This window comes from Cetorhinus maximus, chromosome 13 (assembly GCF_964194155.1).
Source record: "Cetorhinus maximus chromosome 13, sCetMax3.hap1.1, whole genome shotgun sequence".
NCBI classification, from domain to species: domain Eukaryota; kingdom Metazoa; phylum Chordata; class Chondrichthyes; order Lamniformes; family Cetorhinidae; genus Cetorhinus; species Cetorhinus maximus.
In genome coordinates this window covers 119,115,094-119,136,282 of record NC_135891.1, presented here as the reverse complement: position 1 = coordinate 119,136,282, position 21,189 = coordinate 119,115,094, and the positions used below count along the sequence as shown (strand labels likewise).

Sequence of the window (21,189 nt, the reverse complement as noted above, 5' to 3'; positions counted from 1 at the left end):
ATTCTCTCTGTATCCACTCAACCAAAACCTATCAGGATTTTAAAGACCTCCATTAGGCCACCCTTCAGCCGGACCCAGCCTGTCAATCCTTTCCTGATCTGTAAACCCACATTTTAGACCATAAGACCATAAGACATAGGAGCAGAAATTAGGCCATTCGGCCCATCGAGTCTGCTCCGCCATTCAATCATGGCTGATAAGTTTTTTAACCCCATTCTCCCGCCTTCTCCCCGTGACCTTTGATCCCCTTACCAATCAAGAACCTATCTATCTCGGTTTTAAATACACTCAATGACCTGGCCTCCACAGCCTTCTGTGGTAATGAATTCCATAGATTCACCACTCTCTGGCTAAAGAGGTTTCTCCTTATCTCTGTTCTAAAAGGTCTTCCCTTTACTATGAGGCTGTGCCCTCAGGTCCTAGTCTCTCCTACTAATGGAAACATCTTCCCCACGTCCACTCTATCCAGGCCTTTCAGTATTCTGTAAGTTTCAATCAGATCCCCCCTCATCCTTCTAAACTCCATCGAGTATAGACCCGGAGTCCTCAAACGTTCCTCATATGTTAAGCCTTTCATTCCTGGGATCGTTCTCGTCAACCTCCTCTGGACCCTCTCCAGGGCCAGAACATCCTTCCTGAGATACAGGGCCCAAAATTGCTCACAATATTCTGAATGTGGTCTGACCAGAGCCTTATAAAGCCTCAGCAGCACATCCCTGCTTTTATATTCTAGTCCTCTCGAAATAAATGCCAACATTGCATTTGCCTCCCTAACTACCAACTCAAACTGCAAGTTAACCAGAGAATCCTGGACTAGGACTCCCAAGTCCCTTTGCACTCCAGATTTCTGAATTCTCTCCCCATTTAGAAAATAGTCTATGCCTCTATTCTTCCTACCAAAGTGCATGACCTCACACTTCCCCACGTTGTATTCCATCTGCCACTTCTTTGCCCATTCTCCTAACCTGTCCAAATCCTTCTGCAGCCTCCCCGCCTCCTCAATACTACCTGTCCCTCCACCTATCTTTGTATCATCTGCAAATTTAGCCAGGATGCCCTCAGTTCCTTCATCTAGATCATTAATGTATAAAGTGAAAAGTTGTGATCCCAACACTGACCCCTGCGGAACTCCACTAGTCACCGGCCGCCATCCTGAGAAGGACCCCCTTATCCCCACTCTCTGCCTCCTGCCAGACAGCCAATCTTCTATCCATGCTAATACCTTGCCTCTAACACCATGGGCTCTTATCTTACTGAGCAGCTTCTTGTACGGCACCTTGTCAAAGGCCTTCTGGAAGTCCAAGTAGATAACATCCATTGGCTCTCCTTTTTCTAACCTACTCGTTACCTCCTCAAAGAATTCTAACAGATTTGTCAGGCATGACCTCCCCTTGATGAAACCATGCTGACTTTGCCCTATTTTACCATGCACTTCCAAGTATTCTGAAATCTCATCCTTAATAATGGACTCTAAAATCTTACCAACGACTGAGGTCAGGCTAATCGGCCTGAAATTTCCCGTCTTTTGCCTCACTCCCTGCTTAAACAGGGGGGTTACATTAGTGATTTTCCAGTCCTCTGGGACCCTCCCTGACTCCAGTGATTCCTGAAAGATCACCGCTAACGCCTCCACTGTCTCTTCAGCTATCTCCTTCAGAACTCTGGGGTGTAATCCATCTGGTCCAGGTGATTTATCCACCTTCAGACCTTTCAGTTTTCCTAGCACCTTCTCCTTGGTAATGGCCACCATACTCACCTCTTCCCCCCGACTCTCTTGAACTTTGGGGATGTAACTCATGTCTTCCACTGTGAAGACTGACGCAAAGTACCTATTCAGTTCCTCCGCCATTTCTTTGTTCCCCACTACTACTTCTCCAGTGTCATTTTCCAGCGGCCCAATGTCCACTTTTGCCTCTCTCTTACCCTTTATATATATAAAAAAACTCTTGCAATCTTCTTTTATATTACTGGCTAGTTTACCCTCATATTTACTCTTCTCCCTCCTTATTTCTTTTTTAGTTGTCCTCTGTTAGTCTTTGTAGGCTTCCCAATCCCCTGGTTTCCCACTGCTCTTTGCCGCATCATCCTTGTAAATCTTCTCTGTGTCTCTATACCTTTTTATAATATGGTGACCAGAACTGCACGCAGTACACGAAGTGTGGTCTAACCAAGGTTCAATGCAGGTTCAGCATAACTTCCTCGCTTTGCAATTCTATCCCGCTAGAAATAAAACCCAGTGCTTAATTTGCTTTTTTCTGGCCTTGCTAACCTGTGACACAACCTTTAGTAATTGGTGTGTCTGTACTGAGAGATCCCTTTGTTTCCCTACCCCACCCAGATTCACACCATAGAAGCATAGAAAAGTTACGGTGCAGAAAGAGGCCATTCAGCCCATCGTCTCTTCACCAGAGCGACCTTCCAAGTAAGGTGACCTCTCTATTTTTCCTAACAAAATGTATTAGCCCACATTTATCTGTGTTGAGCTTCATTTGTTGTTTATTTGCCCATTCTGTAAGTTTATAAATGTCCTCCTGTAATTTGTTGCAGTCCTCCTCTACTGACTATTCCCCCCAATTGGAGTCATCCACAAATTTAGAAATTGTGTTTTTGATTCTAAAATCCAAATCGTAAATGTAAATTGTGAACAGCAGTGGTGCCAGTGGCCCCCACTCTCTGCCAGTCTGAATAACTACCCTTTCCTCCCACTCCCTGCTTTCTGCCTTGAAGCCAGCTAGCAATCCATTCTATCCCTTGTCCCCTGACTCTATATTCTCTCATATTATTCATTGGTCCATTATGTTGGGTGACCAATGCCAGGAATGTGGGGATGGGCTCCATGAAGAAGATCACGTGATGGAATCTCCAGGATTACATGCAACCAATGCTGGCAACTCTTCAGGGGGCTGGGGGCAGGGTGTCCATTTAGGGTGGGAGCTCTATATATCCATGTAGTGGGAACACACAAATTCATTTGGTCTTTTGCCGGGGGCTGGGGGTAAAGGCCAGTTGGTGAAATTATATTCACAACATTAAACAATAGATGCTGGAGTCAAGACAGTCAGCAGAGGATGTGGGTATAGTTTGTAGATTCACGCTGGCTTTGACCACTTGAACTGCTGCCCCTCATGTCCACAGTGCAGACCTGCCACGGATTGATGACCTCTTAATGGCAATCACCCAGTCCAGAGATAAAACTCACCAGAAGCCTGACAGGTAACTGGCCAATTACAGCACATATATCAAATTGGCACTAAGCTGGTTGTTAGTTAAACCGTGCTCCCTCATTTTGATGCTGATTCCATTGTAGAACGTGCTGTGGGCCAATATAAACCTCAAATCAACTCTCAAGGCTACCATGGAATTGCATTAAAGCTGATCGTTCACTCCGAATATCTGGAACTTCTCCATTCATTGGAACAGAAGGAGACCATTCAGCCCCTCGAGCCTGTTCCACTGTTCAATTAGATCATGACTGATCTGGATCTAACTCCAGACTATAGCCTTGGTTCCATAACCCTTAATTCCCTTATCCAACAAACATCTTTCAAACTCAGGTTTGAAATTTTCAATTGACCTCCAGCATCGACAGCTTTTTGGGGAAGAGAGTTCCGGATTTCCACTATCATCTGAGTGAAGAATTGCTTCCTGACATCGCCCCTGAATGGCCTGGAGGCTCTACGCTCCACTCCCCCCACCACCCCAGGAGAAGTAGTTTCTCTCTATCCACCTTCTCAAATTCTGTCTCTAGCTTCCAATCTCTCTCGTGACATCACAACCTCTCTGCTCCAATTTTGAGCACATATCCTTACCCTCCCCTTCCCCGACATGTGAAGGCAGCATGTGGGCTGAACGTGGTGATGGTGTTAACATATTGGCCATAAATTGGAGCCAAGCTGTGTGCTTAACATGTGTGTTTTAACAGACCCGTTTCGAATGTGCAAGCATTTTGCCCAAGGAGACGGGGGGGAGCTGTAAAGAACCTCCTCGGGAATCAAGAAATTGGGGTTTAGTGGCATCATTTGGACCTGATACTATTTTAACTTTGTGTCATGGGATGGGAACCTGATGTCAGCCTCTCTAGGGAATGCTGCAACTAAGGAGGGCTCCTCTGAACCCTCCTTGTAAACCTTAGGCTTCCCCTACTCTCCCTCCTACCCCAGTCATGGCCTTTGTTATTCCCGCATTCCCCCGCCAAGTCTACTTAGCCGACTTCTGGGGGCTGTTTTGCTGCATTCGCTCGTCCCATACCACCTCAGCCTTGTGTCATGGTTGCGGGGGTCACACTCAGCCCAGTGACCTCACACTCTTTGCTCGTTCCGAGTTACAAACAGGGCTCCTTGTCTCTCCCTCTGTTTTATCAACAGTACTGTGCTCATCAGTCCCCGAAACCCCTATTGCTCCTTTTAAACTCTAGTTCATCATCCTACACTCTCTTCCTGCTCATGTGCATAGTTTCCAAATCAAGGAGCAAATTTTACAAATGGGTACAGTATGGGGAGGACACCACACAGCTTGCACAGGCACCTTGCCCAGATTCTCGATATAGCTGGCTGTAACATCAAATTCTGAACCATGATAGCTAGTTTGTAAAATTGTTCCCTTTACCCTGCTGAATAAACAGTGAATCTGTACAGTTACACAGTGAGTGACTCTTATCCTGAATAAACAGTGAATCTGTACAGTTACACAGTGAGTGACCCTTATCCTGAATAAACAGTGACTCTGTACAGTTACACAGTGAGTGACCCTTACCCTGAATGAACAGTGACTCTGTACAGTTTCACAGTGAGTGACCCTTACCCTGCTGAATAAACAGTGACTCTGTACAGTTACAGAGTGACCCTTAGCCTGCTGAATAAACAGTGACTCTGTACAATTACAGAGTGATCCTTACCCTGCTGAGTTAACAGTGACTCTGTACAGTTACAGAGTGATCCTTACCCTGCTGAATTAACAGTGACTCTGTACAGTTACAGAGTGATCCTTACCCTGCTGAATAAACAGTGACCCTGTAACAGTTTTATTCCAGCATTTTACCTTTAGAGAGGACTGCGGTGCACAGCTGATAAGTCATTGCTGACAGAATCAGGAATGTATTTGAGTCAGGGTTGGTGATGAATGGTCTGTTTTTCCCTAGAGTCTGATTAAATAACCAAGGGGACACAGAAACGATTTGCAATTTGGGGCAGCCTGTTCATACACAATAATATTTATACAAGGCGCTGGATCTATGAGTCCCTGTTTGACTCATCGCAAATCTTTACCAAGAAAACACGTCGAGAGTTGTCACGAGCAGCTAATGATGCTCAGGGACTGCAGTCACGGCAGCAACATTCTAATTCACACATCAATGCATATTTCAGAGTCACTTCCCGGAACAGCTAACAACCCATTGACCAGTCACATGCTCTGAAAATTTCTGATATCATACCATATGAGATGGTAAAGATTATTATCAGGGTGTATTACACTGAGAGCAATGGGGGAAGTAAATGTTTTAAATGCAAGGCAACACTCTGAGTATCGTCACTGGCAGTGCAGTGCAAGGGTGGGTGTATGAACATTTCATACTGTGCTCACTCAAACTGTTAGCAACAACCAGAGGAACAGTTATAGAATCTGCTCTCACAAAAATGGATACTGTAGAGAACAGCTCCCCACAATGATTCAGCACTCACAGATGCATCCCTGCCAATGTATATTGCTGGGGTACAGGTCACCCAACAGTACTAAACCCTGGTGTTATACAGTGACAGGCCTGTCCCCATCAGTACTGAATCTGCGTTATAAGGTGACAGAACTGTCCCGAACTGTACCATACAAGTGTTACACAGTGACAGAACTGTGCGCACCAGTGCTGTAACCCAGTGTTATACCGTGACAGACCTGTCCCCACCAGTTACGTACCCCAATGTTATACAGTGACAGACCTGTCCCCACCAGTACTGTGCCCCAGTGTTATAGTGACAGACCTGTCCTCACCAGTATTGTACCCCAGTGTTATACAGTGACAGACCTGTCCCCACCAGTACTGAACCCCAGTGTTACACAGTGACAGACCTGTCCCCACCAGTACTGTACCCCAGTGTTATACAGTGACAGACCTGTCCCCACCAGTACTGTACCCCAGTGTTATGCAGTGACAGACCTGTCCCCACCAGCACTGTACCCCAGTGTTATAGAGTGACAGACCTGTCCCCACCAGTACTGTACCCCAGTGTTATGCAGTGACAGACCTGTCCCCACCAGGACTGTACCCCAGTGTTATACAATGACAGACCTGTCCCCACCAGTACTGTACCCCAGTGTTATGCAGTGACAGACCTGTCCCCACCAGGACTGTACCCCAGTGTTATACAATGACAAAGATGAACCACCAGCACTCCAACCCAATGACAAATATGTACCGACCAATACTGTACCCGAATTGTGCAGTGAAAACCCTGTACCCACCAGGACCGTACTCAGTGTTATAAAGTGACAGGCCTGTCCCCACGAGTACTGCATCCCAGTGTTATACAGTGACAGACCTGTCCCCACCAGTACTGTACCCCAGTGTTATACAGTGACAGACCTGTCCCTACCAGTACTGTACCCCAGTGTTATACAGTGACAGACCTGTCCCCACCAGTACTGTACCCCAGTGTTATACAGTGACAGACCTGTCCCCACCAGTACTGTACCCCAGTGTTATACAGTCACAGACCTGTCCCCATGAGTACTGCATCCCAGTGTTATACAGTGACAGACCTGTCCCCACCGATACTGTACCCCAGTGTTATACAGTGACGGACCTGTCCCCACCAGTACTGTACCCCAGTGTTATACAGTGACAGACCTGTCCCCACCAGTACTGTACCCCAGTGTTATACAGTGACAGACCTGTCCCCACCAGTACTGTACCCCAGTGTTATACAGAGACAGACCTGTCCCCACGAATACTGCATCCCAGTGTTATACAGTGACAGACCTGTCCCCACCAGTACTGTACCCCAGTTTCATGCAATGACAGACATGTCCCCACCAGTACTGTACCGCAGTGTTATACAGTGACAGACATGTCCCCACCAGTACTGTACCCCAGTGTTATACAGTGACAGACCTGTCCCCACCAGTACTGTACCCCAGTGTTATACAGTGACAGACCTGTCTCCACCAGTACTGTGCCCCAGTGTTGTACAGTGATAGACCTGTCCCCACCAGTACTGTACCCCAGTGTTATACAGTGACAGACCTGTCTCCACCAGTACTGTAACCCAGTGTTATACAGTAACAGACCCGTCCCCACCAGTACTGTACCCCAGTGTTGTACAGTGATAGACCTGTCCCCACCAGTACTGTACCCCAGTGTTATACAGTGACAGACCTGTCTCCACCAGTACTGTAACCCAGTGTTATACAGTGACAGATCTATCCCCACCAGTACTGTACCCCAGTGTTATACAGGGACGGATGTGTACCCTTCATTACAGTACCCAAGAGTAATACAGTGTCTGACCTGTGCCCACCCGTACTGTACCCAAGTGATATACAGTGACAGACCTGTCCCCACCAGTACTGTACCCCAGTGTTATACAGTGACAGACCTGTCCCCACCAGTACTGTACCCCAGTGTTATACAGTGACAGACCTGTCCCCACCGATACTGTACCCCAGTGTTATACAGTGACGGACCTGTCTCCACCAGTACTGCACCCCAGTGTTGTACAGTGATAGACCTGTCCCCACCAGTACTGTACCCCAGTGTTATACAGTGACAGACCTGTCTCCACCAGTACTGCACCCCAGTGTTGTACAGTGATAGACCTGTCCCCACCAGTACTGTACCCCAGTGTTATACAGTGACAGACCTGTCTCCACCAGTACTGTAACCCAGTGTTATACAGTGACAGACCCGTCCCCACCAGTACTGTACCCCAGTGTTGCACAGTGATAGACCTGTCCCCACCAGTACTGTACCCCAGTGTTATACAGTGACTGATTTGTCCCCAACAGCACTCTATCTCAGCGTTATACAGTAACAAATGTGTGCAGACCAGTACAGTACCTGAAAGTAATAGATTGACAGACCTATCCCCACCAGTACTGTACCCCAGTGTTATACAGTGACAGACCTGACCTCACCAGTACTGTAACCCAGTGTTATACAGTGACAGACCTGACCTCACCAGTACTGTACCCCAGTGTTATACAGTGACAGACCTGTCCCCACCAGTACTGTACCCCAGTGTTATACAGTGACAGACCTGTCCCCACCAGTACTGTACCCCAGTGTTATACAATGACAGACCTGTCCCCACCAGTACTGTACCCCAGTGTTATACAGTGACAGACCTGTCCCCACCAGTACTGTACCCCAGTGTTATACAGTGACAGACCTGTCCCCACCAGTACTGTACCCCAGTGTTATACAGTGACGGATGTGTACCCTTCAGTACATACCCAAGAGTAATACAGTGACTGACCTGGGCCCGCCAGTACTGTACCCTAGTGTTATACAGGTACAGACCTGTCCCCACCAGTATAGCACCCGGGTGTTATACAGTGACAGATCTGTCCCCAATGGTACTGTACCCCTGTGTTATACAATGACTGATCTGTCCCCAACAGCACTCTATCTCAGTGTTATACAGTAACAAATGTGTACAGACCAATACGATATCCGAAAGTAATAGATTGACAGACCTGTCCCCACCAGTACTGTATCCCAGTGTTATACAGTGACAGACCTGTCCCCAGCAGTACTGCACCCAAGTGTTATACATGGACAGACTTGTACCCACCAGTACCCTACCCCAGTGTTATACAGTGACCGACCTGTTCTCACCAGTACTGAACCCCAGTGTTATACAGTAACAGACTTGTCCCCACCAGTACTGTACCCAAGTGTTCTACAGGGACAAACCTGTACCCTTCAGAACAGTATCCGAGAGTAATACAGTGACAGACCTGTCCCCATCAGTACTGTACCCCAGTGTTATACAGTGACAGACCTGCCCCCACCAGTACTGTACCCCAGTGTTATACAGTGACAGACCCGTCCCCACCAGTACTGTACCCCAGTGTTATGCAGTGACAGACCCGTCCCCACCAGTACTGTACCCCAGTGTTATACAGTGACAGACCCGTCCCCACCAGTACTGTACCCCAGTGTTATACAGTGACAGACCTGTCCCCTCCAGGACTGTACCTCAGTGCTATACAGTGACAGACTTGTACCCACCAGTACTGTACCCCAGTATTATACAGTGACAGACCTGTCCCCACCAGTACTGTACCCCAGTGTTATACAGTGACAGACCTGTCCCCACCAGTACTGCACCCCAGTGTTATACGGTGACAGACCTGTCCCCACCAGTACTGTACCCCAGTGTTAAACAGTGACAGACCTGTCCCCACCAGTACTGCACCCCAGTGTTATACCGTGACAGACCTGTCCCTACCAGTGCTGTACCCCAGTGTTATACAGTGACAGACCTGAACACTCCAGTATTGTACCCCAGTATTATACAGTGACAGATCTGTACCCAACAGCACTGTACCCCAGGGTTACACAGTAACAGATCTGTACCCAGCAGTACTGTATCCCAGTGTTAAAAAGGGACAGACCTGTTCCCACCTTTACTGTATCCCGGGGCTATACAGTGACAGATTTATCTCCACCAGTACCGTGCCCCAGTGTTATACAGAGACAGACCTTCCCCCACCAGTACTGTACCCCAATGTTATACAATGACAGAGCTGTATGCACCAGTAATGTACCCCAGTGTGATAACAGTGACAGAGGTGAAGCCCAAGTACCATACCTCAGTACCGTACCCCATTTTTATACAATGACAGACCCGTCCCCACCAGTACTGTACCCCAGTGTTATACAGTAACAGACCCGTCCCCACCAGTACTGTACCCCAGTGTTATACAGTGACAGACCCGTCCCCACCAGTACTGTACCCCAGTGTTATACAGTAACAGCCCTGTCCCCACCAGTACTGTACCCCAGTGTTATACAGTGACAGACCTATCCCCACCAGTACTGTACCCCAGTGTTATACAGTGACAGACCTGTCATCACCAGTACTGTACCCCAGTGTTATACAGTGACAGACCTATCCCCACCAGTACTGTACCCCAGTGTTATACAGTGACAGACCTGTCCCCACCAATACTGTACCCGTTTTGTAAAGTGACAGATCTGTCCCCACCAGTACTGTACCCCAGTGTTATACAGTGACAGACCTGTCCCCACCAGTACTGTATCCCAGTGTTATACAGTGACAGATCTGTCCCCACCAGTAATGTGCCCCAGTGTTATACAGTGACAGACCTGTCCCCACCAGTACTGTACCCCACTGTTATACAGTGACAGATCTGTCCCCACCAGTAATGTGCCCCAGTGTTACACAGTGACAGACCTGTCCCCACCAGTAATGTGCCCCAGTGTTATACAGTGACAGACCTGTCCCCACCAGTACTGTACCCCAGTGTTATACAGTGACAGACCTGTCCCCACCAGTGCTGTACCCCAGTGTTATACAGTGGCAGACATGTCCCCACCAGTACTGTACCCCAGTGCTTTACAGTGACAGACCTGAATCCCAAGTATTTTACCCGAGTATTCTTGTGACAAATCTGCCCCCACCCCTACTGTACTCCACTGTTTTACAGCTGAAAATTTATAATTTCAATTACTAGATCATATCTGAATACTGTTTGACTTTTCCTGCATGGCAAGCTCTGTCTGGATTGGGAATATTCATTGATAAAATCTCTCCCAGTATGGAATGAAGCTTGAGATTAAAGCTGATGGTACTGAAAACTTCATGGTGCTGCAGCAGTCTATACACCCTGTACAGCTGCATTCTGCAAGTAGGCAATGGATGCCAATGGATTATGTGTTGGCACTGCAGGTGTTCACCAGCTGATGTTGCTGACACAGGGCCACGTATCGGAATTAGGCAAAGCCCACATGAAAGCTCCTAGGAACACCCACTGGAATTCCAGATGTGTGCTCCAGTCAGGTGAGGCCCTGCATTGGGAATGCAGTTTTATACCAGCTCTGTGCACAGCTTCATACGCTGTAAGATAGAGCAGTCAATGATGTAAACTGTGTTATGAAAAACGCAAACTGGAGGAACAGCACCTCATCTTCCGACTAGGCACTTTACAGCCTTCCGGACTGAATATTGAGTTCAACAATTTTAGATCGTGAACTCTCTCCTCCATCCCCACCCTCTTTCCGATTTTCCCCCTCCTTTTTGTTTTTTCCAATAACTTATATAGATTTTTATTTTCCCACCTATTTCCATTATTTTTAAATGTATTTCTATCCATTGTTATATCTCTACCTTTTAGCCTTTTTCGATTCCTTCACCCCACCCGACCCCCACTAGGGCTATCTGTACCTTGCTCGTCCTGCTTTCTACCCTTAATTAGCACATTCCTTTAGATAATATCACCACCTTCAACACCTCTTTGGCCTTTTGTCTGTGACATCTTTTGGTTATCTCTACCTATCACTGGCCCTCTATCCAGCTCATCTTGTCCCACCCCCCCCTTAAACCAGCTTATATTTCACCTCTTTTCTATTTTTCCCTAGTTCTGTTGAAGAGTCATGCGGACTCAAAACGTTAACTGTGTTCCTCTCCGCAGATGCTGCCAGACCTGCTGAGTTTTTCCAGGTATTTTTGTTTTCACTTTTACACGCATGTTGTAACCTGGAGCTATGGATAGTGATAGTAGAGGCTCCAATGTTGTTTCCAACACATGGCTGACCAGGAATCTCTCCTGCTCTTACCACCTGCCATTGGCGTGTGTTGGAAGGATTTACAAGTTGATACACAACTGTTTGGCCGCATTATGAATGCACCTTCCTTGGTCATCGAGTCCTGGAGTGGAGCTTCTGGCTCAGATACAGAGACACCACCCACTGAGCCATAAGACCTCCCCAAAGTACATACGCACAAGTCATTATCCAATGAGTGCCCCCGTCTATGGACACTTAACCTTAGTTCATACAATTAACTCAAGGGAGGTGAGATTTTCCAGTTTCGAGGTCCCACCAGACAAAAGAAAGACTTGCATTTAAGCAGTACCTTCCATCATGCCAGGACATCCTGAAGCGCATTACAGCCAGTGAGGTACTCCTTGAAGTGTAATCACCATTGTCATGTTAGAAATGCAGCAGCCAGTTTGCACACAGCAAGATTTCACAAAGAGCAATGTGACAATAACCAGGTTATTTATTTTTTTGGTGTGTTGAGGAGAATGATTTCTATGCAGAAAATTGTTATAATCTGGTGGAAGCAGATTCAATCTTTCACAGGAAAATTGGATAAATACTTAAAAAGAAGGATTTTGCAGAGCTATGGGGAAAGAGTGGAGGAGTAGGATTAATTGAATAGTTCTTACAAGGAGCCAGCACAGGCACAATGGGCCAAATGGTATCATTCCTATATGATGGTTTATATATCTATACCTATATATATATATACACACGCACACATACATTTATATAGCAGTGCCCCTTGTTAAATGTACAAAAAACAAATGAAGCACTGGGGTTCTTTCCTACATAGCATTGAAAAGCAAAGAAGTTACATTAAACTGATACAGACCACACTCGGAATAGTGCACTCAGTTCTGGTCTCCATAATACATAAAGGTTCTGGAGGTATAGGAGAAAATGCAAAAAGGATTTACCAGAATTATGCCAGAACTGAGGGATGATAACTGTCAGGAAAGGCTGAACAGGCCGGGAATTTTTTCTCAAGAAAAGACAAGGCAGATTGTGAAAGGGTTTAATCGGGTAGATATAGAGAAGATATTTCCATTTGCAGGAAAGACAAGGATCAGGGGCCTTAAATATAAAATAGTCACCAAGAAATCAAACAGGGAATTCAGGAGAAACTTCTTTAACAAGAGAGTGATTAGAATGTGGAACTCACTACCCCAGGGAATGATTGAGGGTTAATAGCACAGATACATTTAAGGTGAAGTTGGGTAAGCACACAAGAGAGAAAAGAATAGAAAGATATGATAATGGGATTCTGCGAAGAGGGGTGGAGGCTCACATCGAGCATTAGTACAGACCAATAGGGCTGAATGGCCTGTACCTGTACTGTAAAAGCTATGTAATGTAACTTGTTTCTGGCAGTGTTTATTGAGGGAGGAATATTGGCTCCGAGACACTGGGAGAACTTCCCTGCTCTCTTTCAAATGGGCCCTTATACTGAAATTGGATTAAATGAACAAGAGGCAGCACCCAGCTCTCTATACTGGCACGAATTGGCTCCAATCCTCGACTGAAGCTTGAACCCATCGGCGTCTGACCCCAAGAGGAAAGTGTTAGCAACTAGGCAAACCCAATACCGCAACTGCCAACAGCATGGCGTGCTTTAAGTAAAAAACGTCGCAAACAGCTTCAGATGGGGTCGGGAAAGGAGAAAAAGAAACAATAAGTGAGTTCAGAGAAGGAGGAATGGTGGAGGTGGTGGAGGAAGACGGGGACGGAGGGAAAAAAACACCAGAGTTAGAGGACCGACGTGGGGAGGAGAGGGCCCATCAGCAGCTTCCCAGAGCAACGAGAATTTGGCAATAAATTTACAACTGACCTCTCCAGCAAGGCCCATTTTCCAAGATGGAATATTTTTCAATGGACAGATCACAGTCACGGTCAGTGACGGCAGAGATTCATTTAATGTATCGTTGCTAATATGAGATCGGGTAAGAGGGTGAGTAAATCCAAGAATATAGGAACAGGAGGAGGCCATTCAGCCCCTCGAGTATGATCTGCCATTCAATTAGATCATGGCTGATCTGAATCTTAACTCCATCTAACCACCTTGGTTGTGTAACAATGCTATCGCCCAAAAGAAAGTCTATCAATCTCAGTTTTGAAAGTTCCAATTGACCCTCAGACTCAACAAATCATTGGGGGAGAGAGTTCCAGATTTCCACTACACTTTGTGTGAAGAGCTGCTTCCTGATATCACCCCTGAACGGCATGGCTCTAACTGTAAGGTCCTGCCCCCTTGTTCTGGATTCCCCCCATCCCTGCCGCCATCAGAGGAAATAGTTTCTCTCCATCGATCCTATCAACTCATACGGTATCTTAAACCTATCAATCAGATCACCGCTTAATCTTCTAAACTCCAGGGAAAACAAGCCTAGTCTATGCAACCTGTCCTCACAACTTAACCCTTTTAGCCATAAGCCATAGGAGCAGAAATTAGGCCATTCGGCCCATCGAGTCTGCTCCGCCATTCAATCATGGCTGATAAGTTTCTCAACCCCATTCTCCCACCTTCTCCCCGTAATCTTTGATCCCCTTACCAATCAAGAACCTATCTATCTCAGTCTTAAATACACTCAATGACCTGGTCTCCACAGCCTTCTGTGGCAATGAATTCCATAGATTCACCACTCTCTCTGGCTAAAGAAGTTTCTCCTCATCTCTGTTCTAAAAGGTCTTCCCTTTACTCTGAGGCTGTGCCCTCGGGTCCTAGTCTCTCCTACTAATGGAAACATCTTCCCCGCGTCCACTCTATCCAGGCCTTTCAGTATTCTGTAAGTTTCAATCAGATCCCCCCTCATCCTTCTAAACTCCATCGGGTATAGACCCGGAGTCCTCAAACGTTGCTCATATGTTAACCCTTTTAGCCTCACTATATTTCTGGTGAATCTGCGCTGCACCCCCTCCAAGGCCAATGTACCCTTTCTGAGGTGCAGTGCCCAGAAATGAATGCAGTACTCCAGATGGGGTCTGCCATTAGCTTTATTTAAATGTACATCACTTCCACACTTTACATTCAATAAAAAAACACACACGTCAGCAATAAACTCAAACCTTTTCACCTGAAGAACATGTTAGGTGCACAATGAGTTTCTGGGGTAGAACAGTGCACTGCACCAGATACAACAGGGTCAGGAGACATTTCTAGGGTTTATTTACCTCTGGGAATGCACTGGTTAATGGCTAGCGCACAATTCCTTGCTGCTTTCTATGAGAGTGTTCATCAGCCCACCTATCTGACCGAGGCAGTGATGCAGCTGCAATAGCAGGCTGAAGAATTTGGATTGCTGCATCGAAAGGCGAATATTTCAAAGTCCCGATGCAACCATTTGAGGCATTGTGTGCAGCCAACGTGAATCGCAAAATGGGGGCAGCGCACCTGCAATTTTCCAACACGTGGTAGTGACCTGCAGGGTCCCGCTGACAGTGCAGGGCCTGGTCAAATTCACCCATACATGTTTGTACAAGAACACTGTCAACAGTGAATACTATCCAACGGTGAGAAGGAGGGATTGATAGGTAGAGTGAGAAGGAGGGTAGGTGGGTGAGAGGGATTTGTGGAAGGGAACAGGTGGGATTCAGGAAGGGGAGCAGGTGGGTTTCACCTGTGATGGGGAGTAGGAGGGATTCAGTGGGATTGGGGAGGGGAGAAGATGGGATTCAGTGGGATTTGGGGAGGGGAGTAGGTGGGATTCAGGGAGGGGGTAGGTAGGATTCAGTGGAATTTGGGGAGGGGGTAGGTCAGTGGGATTTGGGGAGGGGGTAGGTGGGATTCAGTGGGATTTGGAGAGGGGGTAGGTGGGATTCAGTGGGATTTGAGGAGGGGGTAGGTGGGATTCAGCGGGATTGGGGAGGGGAGTAGATGGGGTTCAGTGAGATTTGGGGAGGGGGTAGGTGGGATTCAGTGGGATTGGGGAGGGGAGTAGATGGGGTTCAGTGAGATTTGGAGAGGGGGTAGGTGGGATTCAGTGGAATTTGGGGCGAGAGTAGGTGGGATTCAGTGGAATTTGGGGCGAGGGTAGGTGGGGTTCAGTGAGATTTGGAGAGGGGGTAGGTGGGATTCAGTGGAATTTGGGGCGAGGGTAGGTGGGATTCGGTAGAATTTGGGGAGGGGGTAGGTGGGATTCAGTGGAATGGCTCTTCTATTCCAAGAAATACTTGCTGCTGATACAATGTAACAGAATGAGTGTGTATGATACAGAGAGAGCAATCCTGTATCCTGTCATCTACAATGAAATGCTGCTGAATGTTTAATTATATATATTACATTGAGCTTCTGCTTAGAAGAAATCTTCAAGATAATCGACCTCTTCTCAGTTATAGTCCCTCCCTTGGGCATGTTTTAAATAAAAACCTAAGTGGACGATGTAAAAGTTACATTTAAATCTTCACATAATGAGACTTCTGGCTGATGTACAATGTGTGGTCAGAGAGACAGGTCTCCAGCGCCACAGACCCTCTCACGTTCATCAGCAGAGTCTGATTGGCGAACACGGTAATGGATTTTCAAAACGCTTGCTTTAAGGTTGGGGATTTACTGATGGACCTGAAAATGTTCAGACCCCCGAGCCTCTCGCCCCAGTAGAGCGCAGTTTGACATCGTCCCCTCCTCCCTGTGTTGGATAATAGGACGAGTGTTTTTTAAAAAATATTAAACTGTGCAATTTAGACTGGAATACACTTTACAGAGAGTCCCCTCTCCCGCATTCGTCAGAAGCAACGCTTAGACGCTCTGAGGTACCTTTAAATCGGATCCAAAGGGATCTTTAATAAACACACGGTATGGAGAGGTCAGGGGAATTTCTACAAAAGATTTTTAGTCTTTCTGTTAATCCCTACCCGCAGTGACTCTCAGAGAGAATAACAGGTAGGGCAGGAGGCTGGGGGCTGGGGGTTGTAGGGGTTGTGGGGGAAGGAGGTTGGGGAGTGCATGGCTGGTTTGTGGGGGATACCCGGCTCTGCCCTAGAGTGCAACATGCAAAAATTGGACCTCTGCTTTTCTGATCAATATACGATCTGCCGGCTGGAATATTTCGTTTTCGGGAGCCGATGGCATTTGATTGTCCTCCTGCCTCTATTTTATGAGACTCGGTGACACCGCGATATCAGAAAGGGATCATATCGAAAGGCATGGGATGCAGCAAGCTGTGCCCTGAGATACAGATCAGAGCCTGCACCCTTCACACACTCTCACTCACACACAGGGAGACACACACACACACACACTCACACACACAGGGACATGGAGACACACACTCACACTCATGGAGACACACACACATACAGGGACATAGGGACATGGAGTCACACACACACTCATGGAGACACACACTCACGCACACACACAGGGACATGGATCCACACACACACACACACACAGGGACACACAGACACACACTCACACAGGAACATGGAGCCACACACACACTCATGGAGACACACACACATACAGGGACAGGGACATGGAGACACACACAGACATGGAGTCACACACACACACAGACACACACAGGGACATGGAGACACACACACACACACACACTGATTAGAAAATCAACAGCATTGCGAATTCTCATCGCCGCCTCTCCTACACTGGGTAAAGGTTTAGCTGTTCAAATCCCTCACACACATACACACACACACACACTGAGGGACATGGACACACACACACACACCAGGCAAGGACATCTGCACCAGGTTTCGGATGATTAACCTCACCCCGCGGGGACGGAGAGTGTCCTCTCTGGGTGCAGATTTTCTGTGTTTTTCCTACTGCAGGATCGGCACCGCTACCTGGAGCAGGTTAGGTCCCAGGATAAACATTTACAAAGATGGCACAATAGAATGGATGGGCAGAAGATACCGCACTCCCTAAACACCTGTATGAGACATATTTCCGCCTGTGTGTCTCTACCTCTATATATATCTGTGTCGCTTCCCCGCTCTATGTGCATGTGTGTGGGTATCTCATACCTCTCTGTGGGCTTGTCTATCTCTGTATTACCTGGTCTCTCTCTCTTGTGTGCCTCCGCTCTCTGTCTGTCTGTGTATGTGTGTCTCTGTCTCTATATGTGTGTGTGCCTCTCTGTCCCTGTCTCCCGGTGTGTATGTGTGTGTGTGTGTGTTCACTGTCCCTCTGTGTGTGTCTGTGTCCCTGTGACTCTCTCTCTCTCTGTCCCTGTCTCCCGGTGTGTGTGTGTGTGTGTGTGTTCACTGTCCCTCTGTGTGTCTCTCTCTGTCCCTGTGTCTCTCTCTCTCTGTGTCCCTGTGTGTCTCTCTGTGTCCCTGTGTGTCTCTCTCCCTCTGTCCCTGTGTGTGTCTCTCTGTCTCTCTCTCTCTCCGATACTGCTTACCTGGTATTCTCCAGCCTGGCTCTGGTGACTGTGCCAGCAGTGCTTGTGCACACACTGGTTCCTGTGCTGACAGCTGCAGTGATAATGCTGATGCTGTTGGTGCTGAGAATGCGCTCCGCTGCCCCGGCCCGACCCCCCTGCTCCCGGCTCCTCTGCAGCCTCTGGCTCCATGGTACTGCCGGCTGCGCACTGCACCGCGCCCGGGACCTGCGCCACTCTCGGGCACCGCTCGGCCCTCCAGCCCAAGCTGCCAGTCTCATTGGTCGGCCGGACCAAAACAACCCGCATGACGTTACTTTTAAACCGCCCCCCCCCACCCCCCACCTCTCCCAAAAATTTAAAGGGGCCACCTCCTGACTCTCACTCGATCAACCAACCCATAATATTAACCAAGGGGGGAAGAGTTGTTGCCGGGGGGGAAAATAGATGGAGTGGGCAGGATTAAACTTTAATTCACTCGATCCAATCATGTGGCTGGTATCACAGATCTGGATTGATCACTTCCCTAGACTTTAATCTGACCCCATAATAGTCAACAAATTTGAAAGCATCTACAGTGTAGGTTGATGGATATGGATAGACGGAGGGTTCATAGGAGTCAGTGTTTACTGGAGTGAGTTTAAGGGGTTAAAACTTCCAATTGGACTCCTCACTGATCTTCAGTGATGTCCTGACCAAGCGATGTATATGTTGGTCCCAGGTGAATGGGAAACAACCCTCAGCAGCTCCTTGGCCAGCACCAAGTAGTTGGAGATTCGAGATTCGGTGTTGGATTCAGTCCAAACCCTATATTAAAATAAAATTAAAGAGGTTATATTAATTTCAGACTGCCAGATTTCATTCCAATTGAAAACACTCAGACATCAAACCAGTCCCAGAACATACACAAACAAGGCACAGAAACTCCCAGCTCAGGCTGCTTTCAGATAATAATATAGCTTCTTATAATATCTATAGAATCACAGAATAGTAACAGCACATAAGGAGGCTATTCAACCTGTCATGTATGGGTCAGCTCGCCGTGAGAGCAATTTCTTTCTCTTCAAACAATGATCCAATTCCCTTTGGAAACCATGATTGAATCTATCATGACCATCCCTCTTGGGCAGTGAACTCCTGACCTGAACCACTGTGTAAAAATGTTTTCCCTCATGTCACCCCTTGTTCTTTTGCCAATTTCTTTAAATCGCTGCCCTCTGGTTCTCAACCCTTCCACCAATGGAAATAATCTCCCCATATCTCCCTCATGACCCTTCATGATTTTGAATAACTCTATCAAACCTTTCTTCAGCCTTCTCTTTTTTGTCATATTATACATCAACCTCCTGTCTCCTCCTTCACTTGGAATGTAGCTATTTGGCCCGTCAAGCCACTTTGAAAGAACTATCCAATTAGTCCCACTTCACGGCTCTTTTACCATAACCCTGCGAATTTCCCCTTTTCGACTATTTATCCAATTCCCTTCTGAAAGTTCCTACTGAATCTGCTTCCACCGCCCTTTCAGGCAGCGACCTCCAGATCACAAAACTCGTTGTATAGAAAAATTCTCATCTCCCCCTCTGGTTCTTTTGCCAATTGCTTTAAATCTGTGTCCCTCTGGTTAGCAACCCTCTTGCTATCAAAATCCCTCTGTGATTTTGAACGCCTCGATTAAATCTCCCCATAACCTTCTCTGCTCTAAGGAGAACAATCCCAGCTTCTCCAGTCTCTCCACATAACTAAATTCCCTCATCCCTGGTAGTATTCTAATACCCTCTCCAAGGCATCCTTCCTATTGTGTAATGTCCAGAACTGGACACCATTTTTTTTCCCCAAAAAGTTACTTTATTCATAAAATTTATGAAAGTACATTCCAAAACATTTCAAATTGAAGATTACAGAAAGTGCAATAGAATTCAACTTTTTTCTATACAGCATGTTCCTTTCTGAGGTGTCTCAATACAATTTCAATACTCTTGGTATTTACAATGTACATTCCTCGTCAGGCACACAGCTCGAGGGATCTATACAATTCCCAGCCCCTCGGTGCACTATGGCAGAAAGGTCTTAGACAGCGACCTTTCCCCATTGTGCCTTTGCAGCGGCTGCCCCAAGCTTTAGTGCTTCCCTCAGCACGTAGTCTTGGACTTTAGAATGTGCCAGTCCGCAATACTCGGTCGGGGACAACTCTTTGCACTGGAAGACCAACAAGTTTCGGGCAGACCTAAGAGCACCTTTCACTGAGTTGATGATCCTTCAGCTGCAGTTGATGTTTGTCTTGATGTGTGTCCCTGGGAACAGCTCGTAGAGCACAGAGCCCTGTGTCACAGAGCTGCTCGGGATGAACCTTGACAGAAACCACTGCATCTCTCTCCAGACCTTCTTTGCAAAGGCACATTCCACAAGAAGGTGAACAACAGTCTCTTTCCCACCACAGCCACCTCGAGGGCAACATGCAGAGGGGTTGACACTCCTGGCATTTTGGAAGGATCTGATGGGGAGGGCCTTTATCACCACCAGCCAAGCTACATCTTGGTGCTTGTTGGAAAGTTCTGGTGATGAGGCATTCTGCCAAATGACTTTGACAGTCTGCTCGGGGAACCATCTGACAGGATCCACCCTCTCCTTTTCCCTCAGGGCCTCTAGGACTTTACGTGCAGACCACTGCCTGATGCACTTATGGTCAAAGATGTTTTTCTGCATAAACTTTTCCACGAGAGTCAGGTGGTACAGCACGGTCCAGCTATTTGGCACATCCTGTTGTAACACAGCCAGATCCATCCTTCTCAACACCAGGGACAGGTAGAATCTCAGCATGTAGTGACACTTAGTGCTTGTGCACCGAAGGTCTATGCACAGTTTGATGCAGCCGCACACAAAAGGGACCATCAGGATGAGGGCGATGTTGGGCAGGTTTTTTTCCCTTTCATCTAGAGGTTTGTACATCAAACCTTTGTGTTTGTGTCCCTGAGAACACAATCCATTTTCGACCTCCAGATAAAGCAGAAGATGGCCACTGAGGAATGGGCCAGACCTACGTCACATACGGCAACACTGAGAGCACCT

The 21,189-nt window shown here is 47.2% G+C and overlaps 1 protein-coding gene across 1 annotated transcript in view; it reads right to left on the bottom strand.

Moving 5' to 3' along the window:
* kcnn1a (potassium intermediate/small conductance calcium-activated channel, subfamily N, member 1a) overlaps positions 1 to 18,266 on the bottom strand; it is a 99,704-nt gene extending 81,438 nt beyond the window's left edge. Inside the window, exon 1 of the mRNA XM_078556200.1 lies at positions 18,145 to 18,266. The gene's annotated coding sequence lies outside the window, so the exon portion shown is untranslated. The remainder of the gene's footprint in view (positions 1 to 18,144) is intronic.
* Between the last annotated feature and the right edge of the window lie 2,923 nt (positions 18,267 to 21,189).